A 12,675-nucleotide genomic window follows, 5' to 3' on the forward strand; every position below is an offset into this window, starting at 1 on the left:
CCTGGCTCATGCTGCCATAGTCTCCACGGTGCCCTTCACAGAGGGCTTCGTAGTGGCAGAATGGCCATGCCCAGGTGTGTGCTGAGACCATTGACAACCGCTCGTGTACAGGCACCCCACAGCCCCAGAGCATGGGGTACAGCAGGCATGCGAGTGAGAGGATGAAGGGGAATAAAGTCAGTACAACTCATGTCCCTTGGCCCAGCCTCTTCTTTGCACTTGGCCTGCCTTGACTCTTGGACCAGAGCAAGGGGCTGGGCTTTGGGGACCACCCAGAGTCAGGAGATGAGGCAAGGGCAGCGGTGGGGGATGGGGGATGGGCAAATAGGTGGGTCTTGGGTCAGATGCAGAGGGGCATGAAAGAGGAGAAGTCCTGAAGGCAATGGCCACAGGAGGCCAGGGCCTGTGCAGGTGTGGTTTCCCATGAGCACCAGGCATGGAGCCACAGGAGCTCTGGGACAGCAGGGACCGGTGCTCCCACTTATGTGCGGAGCCCTGGGGATGCTGTGATGAGCAGTATGGACTCATTCCTCCCTCGGCAGGCAGGGGAGGTCAGAAGGGGCCAGATAACAGAGATGCTGACTCAGGCACCCGGGAAGACAAAAGCTCAGATGGAAGACAGGTGGTAGCCTCCAGAGGAGCAGATGGCTCTCCCTAGGGAACTCAGAATTGTTTCATGGCACAAGTAGTATATACAGAGAGCACTCACTCCATGCCAAATGGAATTCTAGGCCCTGGGGAGACGTGCAGAATGAGCCTCCTTGTGGCACTTAACTCTGTATATGTAGAAAAGGGTCAGACAGGACTGGGAGGGACTGGGAGAGAAGTCTCATGGGTGGATTTGTTGACTGGCCAGAAAGGAGGTGCAGGTTCCTAGGATGTTGGCACTGCCTTTCTGCACAGTCCTGCTATGAATGGAAGAAACATAGGCTTGCTCAAGAGACCCTGAAACAAGGCTGGCTGACAGGCCTGGGGGCCTGGCTGCTCCCCCAACTCTTGTGCAGATTCCACTCATCTCTGTGTTTCCACTCTGTTGACCTCCTCCTATATCACGTTGCATGACACCTCTTTTTCCTCCAGCCCTCCCCCCACCTCCCTCATTCTCACAGCATTTCCACCTTCACACTCCAGAGTCTTGGACACTGTCATCCTAGGCTCTGGGGCAGAGGCCTCTGGGTGGCTGTGGGATGGTGGGCACCACGATTGGTGTCTCTGGAGCACTCACTTTCCCTGATCTTGCTCTTTGGGACCAAGCAGCTCACTAACATCTCATGTCCTGAAGCATGCATAGGTCAGAGCAGCACTGCCTTGCTGGGGAAGGCCAGACTTTCCTTCCTTCTAAAGGATCAATGAGGGGAGGTGAGGCACCCTGGCTTAGTGGTGCTTTTGGGCCTACCTACCCCCTGATTATGTAGCTTTCTAGAACCAGGACTGGTGAATAAGTCAGGTTAGGCTGAGTTCTGCTGCAGTAACAAACCACCTCCTAACCTCAGTGACTCAACATCTATGGCTCTGAGGGGATGTTCCAGGGCAGTCATTCTCTATTTGGTGGCCCAGAATTCCAGGCTTTGACCTTGGGGCACCTCCATATCAACATGGGCCTCTAGACTGAACAGAGCCAGGGAAAAGACAGGTTGGAGAATCACACCTTGGCTCTTCAGTGCTGCCATCCAGAAGTGGTGTATCACTGCTGTTTCTGTGTCATCATCCAAAGCAAGTTCTGGCATCATGCCTTACTTCAGGGGGGTGTGGATACGCAACCCTCCTGTGTGGCCGGAAGGAGAGGAGAGCTGGAAAGATCATTGAGTAGCTGCCAGGCATGGTGGCTCACGCCTGTAATCCCAGCACTTTGGGAGGCTGAGGCGAGCAGATCACTCGAAGTCAGGAGTTCAAGACCTGCCTGGCCAACATGGTGAAACCCCATCTCTACTGAAAAAAAAAAATTAGCCAGGCGTGGTGGCATGCATCTGTAATCCCAGCTACTCAGGAGGCTGAGGCAAAAGGATCATTAGGATCATTAGAACCTGGGAGGCGGAGGTTGCAGTGAGCCGAGATCACGCCACTGCACTCCAGCCTAGGTGACAGAGCAAGATTCTGTCTCAAAGAAAAAAAAAAGATTGGTGAGTAGCCATATCCTTTCCTACACTTGGGCCTTGCAGTCTCCAGAGGTCAGGTTGAGAGGTATCCAGCCTGTAGCGCTGCTTTCTAAAGTCTCTGGAGGGTCAGCAATAAAATAGAGGAGCACTGTCTCCTAAGGTTCCACTGGCTGCAGGTGGGATGAACCTCCTGCCACCACAGATGACAGCCTTGGGACCTGTGGAGAATGGAGAAGAGAATGGGATCCCACACAGGGAAGGAAAAGCAGCTCCGCAGGACCCCACCTTGAACTTCCCCATCACTCCCGCCTCTCTTCAGCTAGAGATAGGGCTTCTGGAAACCCCTGTGGCCAAAACTATGCCTGTGTACCTGGGGAGCTGTGGCCTAAGACTATAACTCTCATGTGTTGGGGACACTTTGTGGTCACTCTTCACCATAACCTTCTGAGACTGCTGATAACCTAAGCAAAGGAGCTCAGAGAGGTAAAGCCACTTGCACACAGCCAGAAAGTGGTGGAGCCAGATGCGAACCCAAGTCTGTCCGATCCCAAAGCCACGTTCTCTAAGCTCTGAACAATGCCACGTCCCCTTCATTCAGCACAGTACTTGGTACACAGTGGCATTCAGGAGAGCATGGCAGTGGGTAGTGAACCAGGGCTATTGGTTGCAAACAGAAGAGCCAATTAAATCTCTAGGAGAACCAGAGACTCAGCCTTTGGGGTTATGCAGCCAAAAACAAACCCAAACCACCCTGCACCACTTGCCCTAGGGGAGGCGTGACTGTCATCCCAGCTTGGAACTAACAATGCTGAAGGCTACTCATAAGAAGCTCTGTCTCGACTGCCCCTCCCACCAAAACTAAACCCCTCTCTGCCCCACCCTCAGAGAACACGAGTCTGCAGTATATTTCATTGCTTTCCTCTTACCTGAATCAGTCTTATGTGGGTGTGTCTAAGTGGCAGATCTGTCACGTTTATGCCCTAGTGATGCAGGACAGGCGAGTCTCAAAATTGGGGCTTAGCCTGGGAGAGTTCTTGGCTTCACCTAGGAAAGAATTCAAGGGTGAGCCGGAGGTGTTAGCGACTTTTAGTGAAGCAGCAGCAGAGGTACTGGTACTGTGGAACAGCGCTACCCTATAGGCAGTGTGCCCAGAATAGCAGCTCCGAGGCAGGACTGCAGTCATACTTATACCCACTTTGACTTACATGCAAATTAAGGGGGGATTATGCAGAAATTTCTAGGAAAAGGTTGGTATCTTCCATAGAAAGGGGCAGTAACTTTCAGGTGTTGCCATGGCAATGGTAAACTGACATGGCACACTTGTGGGCATGTCTTATGCAAAGCTGCTGCTTCCACCCCATCCCTGTTTTAGCTAGTCCTCATTAGGTCTGGTGTCCAAGCCCCGCCTCCAGAGTTGAGTCCAACCTCCTACTTCACTAGCTGCAAGGGAGGCTGGGGAAGCAAGTTGTGTTTTCTATGTTGGGTAGGTGGAATGCCCTATGTACTTCATTCCCAATCAGAAAAAGGCTTTGCAAACATGCTGGGTGGCCACAAAGTATAACAAACATGCCCCACAATCTAGCCCTTCACAGCCCAACAACAGCATACACCCTCTTCCATACAACAGGAACAACAAAATGCTATTGATTAACAACCTTCCTCATAATAAATAAAAACGTATTCATCCTCTTCCCAAAAGGGGACACTGTAATTTCTCATCACTGACTGCATCTGGCTCCAAATCCAGGATCTGCTGGTAATTGCCACTCCTTTCCTGTGATCCCATTTGGTGTTCTGAAATGTGGGGACTGTATTGTTAAATGGAACCATCAGCAACCAGGCTCTTTATAAAACAGAAGGAGACTATGAGGGGAAAAAATTAATATATATACATACATCTTTTCCAGTGTGATGGTTAGTTTTAGGTGTACTCTTAAATGAATGAAGGGACACCGAGATAGCTGGTAAGGGCATGATTTTTGGGTGTGTCTGTGAGGGTGTTTTGGGAAGAGATCACCATTTGAATCAGTAGACTGAGTAAAGATGATCCCCCCTCATCCAATATGAGTGGACACCATCCAGTCTATTGAGGGCCTGGATGGAACAAAAAGGCAGAAGAAAAGTGAATTCACTCTCTCTTCTGGAGCCAGGACATCCATCATCTCCTGCCCTCAGACATCAGAACTCCAGGTTCCCCTGCGTTTGGCCTTGGACTGGGAGTTACATCATCACCTCCTCTTGATCTCAGGCCTTCAGATTCAAACTGAATTACATCACCAGCTTTCCTGGGTCTCCAACCTGCAGAGGACAGATTGTGGAACTTTTCGGCCTCCATAATCACATGAGCCAATGCCCATAATACACCCCCTCTTATATCTCTTTATTCTATTGATGCTGTTTCTCTGCAGAGCCCTGACTTATTAATATACACATCAAGGAAGACAAAACAGGAAGATGTTCCATCCTACTTAGCCACAGGTCATGAGGTCAAGATGGTGCTATTGTCTGAATGCTGGTGTCCCCCCACCAAACCCCAAATTCACCTGTTGGAACCTAAAACATGATGCCACAGTATAAAGAGGTGAGGTTTTTGGGGGAGTGATTAAGTCAGGAAGCTCTGCCTCATGAGTAGGATTACTGGCCCTTATAGAAGAGGTTGAAGGGAGCTACCTGTCCTTTCACCTTGCAAAGACACTGAGTTGGCTCCTTCTGCCATATGTGGACAATAGAAGGTGCCATCTATGAAGAAGACAAAACTCTCACCAGATACTGAATCTCCTGGTGCCTTGATCTTGGACTCTCAGCTTTCAGAACTGTGAACAATAAATTTCTATTGTTTATAAACTATCCAGTTAAAGGTATTTTGTTATAGCAGCCTGAGCAGACTAAGACAGAAATTGGTACTTAGTGGGGATGTTGCTATAACGAATAGTTTAAAATGTGAAAGCAGCTTTGGAGCTGGGAAGAGTTGAGTTTGGAGGAATAGGTTAGGAAAAAACCCTATATTGTCATGAATGGACCATGAAGGCTATTCTGGTGAGGGCTCAGAAGAGAACTGTAAAGAAAGCCTCAGTTTTCTTAGAGATTACCTAAGTAGTCATAATCAGAATGTTCATAGAAATGTGTATGGTAAAGGCCATTCTGATGAGGTCTCAGATGGAAATGAGGAACATGTTATTAGAAACTGGAGGAAAGGCTATCCTTGCCATAAAGTGGCAAAGAACTTGGCCGAATCATGTTTGTTTCCTAGTGTTTTGTGAAAGGAGGAACTTATGAGTGATGACATAAGATATTTAGCAGAAGAAATCTCTAAACAAAGTGTTGAGCATGTGGCATGGCTTCTCTTGACTGCTTACAGTAAAATACAAGAAGAGAGAAATGAATTAAAGATAGATTTTATAATCAAAAGTGAAGCAGAACTTAGATTTAGAAAATTATCAGCCTGGCCATGTTGTAAAGAATGAAACAGTGGGTCTGAGAAAGAACACCAAGGGTGTGCCCAAGCAACAGTTTGATAAGGAGAGTAACATGGATTAGTGGAAGCCTATTTGTCAAGGGGACAATGGAGGAATGACCCTGAAGGCATTTTGGAGATCATCAGGGCTGCCTTTCTTCTTATAACAGGCCTAGAGTGCCAAGGCCTGGAGGGCAGAACTGTGTCAGAAGAGGGGCCTTGGGTGCCTAAGGGACCTCATCCCTCACTGCCCTGTGCCAACCCAGACCTCTGCTCCCTGACGCTGGTATAGCACTCCTCAGCTGTCCAAGATGAAGCTCCAGTGGGCCCAGGTGTGATGTATGCCGTAGTGGCTGTCTCTCCAGAGGTCACAGGTGGTAAACCTTGGTAGCATCTGTGAGGTGCCATCTCCACCAGGAAGCACAGTACACAGGCTCTGGAGGCATGGTTTCCTCCACCCGGATTTCAAAGGATGCCCCAAAGAGCCTCATAGCCACCACAGAGAGCCCCCACTAGGGCACTGGCCAGTGGAGCTGTGGGATCTGGTGAGGATCTTCTTCCTTTGCCCTCACATGGCAGAAGGCCAAAGGGCAAGAGAGCTGAATGCTGTGTAAAGCCTCTTTTGTAAGGGCCTTCATCCCTACTCACAAGGGGAGAATCCCCCATGACCTAGTCAGCTCTTACAGGCCCTGCCTCCTAATACTATCACACAGGCAACATCTGAATTTTGGAGGGGACACATTCAAACCATAGCGGTAACAACTTGCAAAATTCTAGTGCAGATCACAACCAGGACATTGCCATTGACACAATCCACTTATCTTTCCCCAAATTTTACTTGTATTCATTTGTGTGTGTGTGTGTGTGCGCGCGCGTGTATGTAGTTCAATACAATATTATCACAGGTGCAGGTTCATATATTCACAACCATAATCAAGATACAGAACAATTCCACCCCACAAGGATACCTGTTACCATCTTATAACTAACTACGCACCACAATCCCTTCTGCCACCACCCATTCCATCCCTAGCCACTGACAACCACCAATCCATTCTCCATTAAAATTTTTGTCATGACAAAAATGTTTTATTAATGGAATCATATAGTATGTAACTTTTTGGGGCTGACATTTTTCACTCAGTCTAATTCCCTGAAGATTGATCCAAGTCATTGTGTGTACCAAGAGTTCATTCTTTTTTTTTTAATTGCTGAGTAGTATTCCATGGCTGGTATGTACTGTTTTTTTTAACCATTCGCCCATGAAAGGTGAGAAGGGCTGTTTCTACTTTTTTAGCATTACAAATACAACTGCTATGAGCAGTTATATACATGTATGGGTTTTATGTGAACAGAAGTTTTCATTTTTCTGGGATACATGCCAAGGAGGGCAATTGCTAGGTCATATGGTATAGTTGCATATTTAGTCTTTTAAGAAGCTGCCAAAGTGTCTTCTACCGTGGCTGTACTATTTTACCTTCCCAGTAGCAATGTGAGTGATCTGATTTCTTCGTATTCTCACAAGTATTTTGGTGTTGTCATTATTTTTTAAATCTTAGCAACTCTGAGAGATATGTAGTGATATCTCATTTTGGTTTTAATTTGTATTTCCCTGATGACTAATGATACTGAACATCCTTTCATTAAATTATTTCCCATCTGTATATCCTTTTTGGTGGAATATTGGTTCATGCCTTTTGCCTATTTTCTCATTGGATTGTTTGTATGTTTTAGAATTTGGGAGATCTTTGTATGTCTAGATATTGCAAATATTTTTCTCAATCTGTAGCTTGTCTTTTTATTCTCTTCACATGATCTTTTGCTGAGCAAAAGATTTTTATTTTGGTAAGATCTAGATGATCACATTTTCCTTTTATATATCATGCTTTTGGTGTTAAGTGTAAAAACTTATTCCATAGCCCTAAATGCTGAAATATTCTCCTGTGTTTTTTTCCTAGAAGTTTTATACTTTGGTTTTAAATATTGTTTAGAAGATGCTCAGTTACTTATTCTCTGAGTCATGTCCAGTACAGGGATTGCCAAGGGTCTCTGTGTTCTTTTTTAAAAAATTATGGTAAAATACATATAACATAAAATTTACTTTCTTAACCATTTTTAAGTGTACAGTTCAATGGGATTAAGTACATTCTCACTGTTGTGAAGCCATCACCACCATCCATCCACAGAGCTCTTCTGATCGTTCCAAACTGAAACTCTGTACATATTGAACAGTAGCTCCCTCCTCCCTCTTGCCCACAGCCCTTAGCAACCACCATTCTACTTTCTATCTCTATGCATTTAACACATAAGCGGAATAATACAATATTTGTCTTTTTTGACTGGTTTATTTCATTTAGCATAATGTCTTCACACTTCATCCATGTTGTAGCATGTGTCAGAATTTCCGTCCTCTTTAAGGCTGAATAATATATATACCACATTTAGCTTATTAATTAATTCATCAATGGACACTTGGGTTGCTTCCACCTTTTGGGCATTGCAAATAATGCTGCTATGAACATGGGTATATAAATATCTCTTCAAGGCCCTGCTTTCAGTTCTTTTGGGTATATACTCAAATGTGGAATTGCTAGATCACATGGTAATTTGATTTTTAATTTTTTTTTTTTTTTGAGACAGAGTCTCGCTCTGTCGCCCAGGCTGGAGTGCAGTGGCGTGATCTCGGCTCACTGCAGGCTCCGCCTCCCGGGTTCATGCCATTCTCCTGCCTCAGCCTCCCGTAGCTGGAATTACAGGTGCCTGCCACCATGCCTGGCTAGTTTTTTGTGTTTTTAGTAGAGATGGGATTTCACCATGTTAGCCAGGATGGTTTCAATCTCCTGACCTCGTGATCCACCTGCCTTGGCCTCCCAAAGTGCATGAGCCGCTGTGCCTGGCCGATTTTTAATTTTTTGAGGAACTGCCATACTGTTTTCCACAGCACCTATACTATTTTACATTCCCATCAACAATGCACTACTGATTGAAATGCTCATCTATTCCAGAGACACCCTCATAGACACACTGGAAATAATGTTCTACCAGGTATCTGGACATCCCTTAGTCCAGTCAAACTGACACCTAAAATTAACTATCACAATCTATTATCTGCCTTTATGCCAGTGCCACACTGTTTTGATTATTGTAGCTTTGTAGTAAGTTTTGAAATCAGGACGTGTGAGACCATTAACTTTCTTCTTTTTCAAGTTTTTTTTTTTGAGACAATAGTCTTGCTGTGTTGCCCAGGCTGGAGTATAGTGGCTATTTACAGGTGCAATCCCACTACTGATCAGCATGGGAGTTTTGTCCTGCTCCATCTGCAACCTGTGTTAGTTCACTTCTCCTTAGGCAACTTGGTGGTCTCCCACTTCCAGGGGGTCACCATATTGATGCTGAACTTATTGTGGACACCCAATCAGCACTGTGCACTACAGCCCAGAACTCCTGGGCTCAAGCAATCCTCCTCCTGTCTCACCCTCCCGAGGAGCTGGGACTATAGGCATGAGCCACCACACCTGGCTCAAAGTCATTTTAGATGTTTTACATCTTAAGTCCATGATCCATTTCAAGTTAATTTTTGTGTAAGTTGTGAGATTTAGGTTGAGGTTATTATTTCCACTATGGATGTCTAATTGCTCCAGCACTATTTGTTGAAAAGTTTTGAACTGCTTTTGCATCTTTGTCAAAAATCGGTTGAGCCTATTTGGATCTATTTCTGGGTCCTCTGTTTGGGTCTATTGATCTATATGTTTATCCCTTTGCCAATACCATATGATCTTGCCTACTGTAGCTATATAGGAAGACAATATCAGGTAGAGTGATTCCTCCCACTTTATTCTTCTTTGTCAAGATTATTCTAACTATTTGAGGGTCTTTAACTTTCCATATAAATTTTAGAATATGCTTGTCTAAATCTATTAAAAACTTTGCTGGAATTTTGATAGGCATTGAATGAAACTTATAATTCAGTTTGAGGAGAATTGACATCTTTACTATGTTGTCTCCCAACCCATGAACACACTCTGTCTCTCCATTTGTTTAGCTCTTCCATTATTTCTTTAATCAGCATTTTGTAGTTTTTGGCATACATATCCTCTATGTGTTTTGCCTAAATATTTCATTTTCTTTTGAATGACTGTACATGGTATTAAGTTTTAAATTTCATTTTCTTCATGTTCATTGTTAGTAAATAGAAATGCAATTAATGTTTGTGTGTTAATCTTATATCCTCCAACTTTGCTGAACTCATTGATTAGTTCCTGTAAGCTTTTTATAGGGATTTTCTGGGATTACTTCCCCTTCATTCCTGAAAGATACTTTCATTGGATATAAAATTCACAGCTGATAGTTCCCCCAGCACTTGAAATATGTTGTACCACTTCCTTCTGGCCTCCATAGTTTTGCTTTTTTTTAGAGATGGAGTCTCACTGTGTCCAGCGAGTGTTAGAGTCCAGGCTGGAGTGCAGTGGCATGATCTTAGCTCACTGCAACCTCTGCTTCCTGAGTTAAACAATTCTCCTGCCTTGGTCTCCCGAGTAGCTGGGACTACCAGCGTGTGCCACCACACCCAGCTAATTTTTGTATTTTTAGTAGAGATGGGTTTTCACCATGTCGACCAGGCTGGCTTGAACTCCTGATCTCAAGTGATCTGCTCGCGTAGGCCTCCCAAATGGCCTCCATAGTTTTGGATGATAAATCCACTGTCATTTGAATTGGTGTTTAACTACAGGTGATGTATTGTTTCTCTCTGTCTGCTTTTGATATTTTTTTCTTTGTCTTTAGTTTTCAAAAGTTTAATTATGATGTGTCTTGGCATGGATTTATTTGGTTTTATTCTGTTTGGGGTTTTCTCAGCTTCTTGGATGTGCTGGTTTGTGTCTTAACCAAATTTTGGAAGTCTTCAGGCATTATTACTTTAGTTATTCTCTCAGCCTCATTCTTTCTCCTCTCCTTCTGAGACTGCAATGATATGCAGTGATACAAACATTGATTTTTTTGTTATTGTCCTATGGGCCCCTGAGACTGACTCTCTCTCTCTATGTATATATATATATATGTATACACACACACACACATATACATATATCATTTCTTCCCACAATATTATGTCTTTGTTGTTTAGACTGGGTAAATTCTATTGATCTGTCCTCAATCAAGCACTGATTTTATCTTCTGTCATCTCTCCCCTATTGAGGCCATCTAGTAGGCTTTTATTTCTGTGGCTGTATTTTTCAGTTCTATAATTTCCATTTGGTTCTTCTATATAACTTCTTTTTTGGTGAGATTTTAAATTTTTTTATTCATTCCAATAAAATTTGAATCAATTGTTGAAGCATTATTATGATGGCCACTTTAAAATCCTTGCCAGATAATCCTAACAACTGGTTAATCTCAGTGTTGGTGCCAGTTGATTCTTTTCACATTCAAGTTGTGATATTCCTCATTCTTGGTATGACAGGTGAGTTTCAGTTGTGTCTTAGATATTTTGGCCATCATGTTAGGAGACTCTGGGTCCTACTTAGTTCCTTGGTTGCAACATCAGTCGCCTTGTTTACATTTATCATGCATATCTTGGTCTGAGGACTGAGGTTCCAGTGGGCTGAGGTTCCAATGACAATTTAATTCTCAGAGGCTTTGTGGTGTTCTTTTCATATGCTTGGTTTCTTTGGTGCTGCTGGAGCTCCTGCTGGTTCCTGCTGGTGCTGCCTGAGAGGGCAGAAGGGGTGTTCCCAGGTCAGGCTGCCCAGTGTCTCTTGGCAGGGGAGGTGAGTTTCGGGCCCAGTGTGAAAGGAGAGTGCTTCCCCTGGCTGCTAATTGTTAGTGGGGCACCTGAGTAATCTCCCCTCTGGTGGTGCTGGGCTCATGTGGAGTTGTCAGAGGGACTCCTCTTCAAATTGTAAGAGGGCTGAGCCTGTTTTGGCTGCCTTCTGTTGATAGGCTGGGTGTCGGGAAACACCAGGCCTGGGTCATCTTCTTCCACTGAGTGGGGGCACATAAGATATCCTGCCACTGAGTTGTTCCTTTATTCTTAGGGTCCCAAACTAATGCATAATTCCCTTGCCAGCTTTCAGTGTTATCTTCTGATTGCCTCTTGCATTGTTTTCACAGTTCATAGTTGTACTTGACAGGAAGGAGCAGGGAGAAACAAGTTTACACCATTTTGTCCAGGCCAGAAGTCGTCTTTTCAAACATTTAAAAAAGTAGATCACTGTATTAGTCCGTTTTCACACTGCTGACAAAAACATACCTGAGACTGGGTAATTTAGAAAGGAAAGAGGTTTAATTGACTCACAGTTCCACATGGTTGGGGAGGGCTCACAATCATGGCAGAAGGCAAGGAGGAGCCAAGTCCTGTCTTACATGGATGGCAGCAGGCAGAGAGAGAACTTGTGCAGGGCAACTCCTCTTTATAAAACCATCAGCTCTTGTGAGACTTATTATGAGAACAGCAAGGGAAAGACCCGCCCCCATGATTCAATTCCCTCCCACGGGGCCCCTCCCATGACACGTGGGAATCGTGGGAGCCACAATTCAAGATGAAATTTGGGTGGGGACATGGCCAAACCATATCAATCGCCAAAGAGCTCAATGGAAACTCAGCATGTGTGAAGGGCCTTGTTAATTAGAGGGCTTCACTGTAGGATGATTTGACCAGGCTTACTGATATCTTTTTGTTTCCTCTTGGGCTGTCAGATCCCTCAATTTCAATTCTCTATTTGGAGGTCATAGCTGACCTGCCAGCTTTCTGGGAGCTGAGTGGGAGTAGGTTTTTCCATTTAGAACATGGAGTTTCTTTTAATTACCCAGTGTTCACACTGCACCACTGCCTTCACCTCTGCTGAGTGTCTTAGTCAAGAGCCCTCTGGTTTATCTTCTTTGGAAATGAAACACCTGGCTTCTACCAGGTGGTGGTTGATTCTCCTGTATGTTTAAAGGTACCTGGTGTTGCCAATTCTGGACCTTCTCTGTGGATTCTGAGGTATAGAAGAGTTGCATCTGGGCTTCCCACTGCTGACTTAGAGTCAGGACTGCTACGCTGCTCATCACACATCACCTGCTTTCCAGAATCCGTGGTGGTATTGTTATGTCCCTGTAGAGTATGTTGTATACTATGTTCCTGAGAGT

The sequence above is a fragment of the Pan troglodytes genome, chromosome 2 (assembly GCF_028858775.2).
Source record: "Pan troglodytes isolate AG18354 chromosome 2, NHGRI_mPanTro3-v2.0_pri, whole genome shotgun sequence".
Lineage (NCBI taxonomy): Eukaryota > Metazoa > Chordata > Mammalia > Primates > Hominidae > Pan > Pan troglodytes.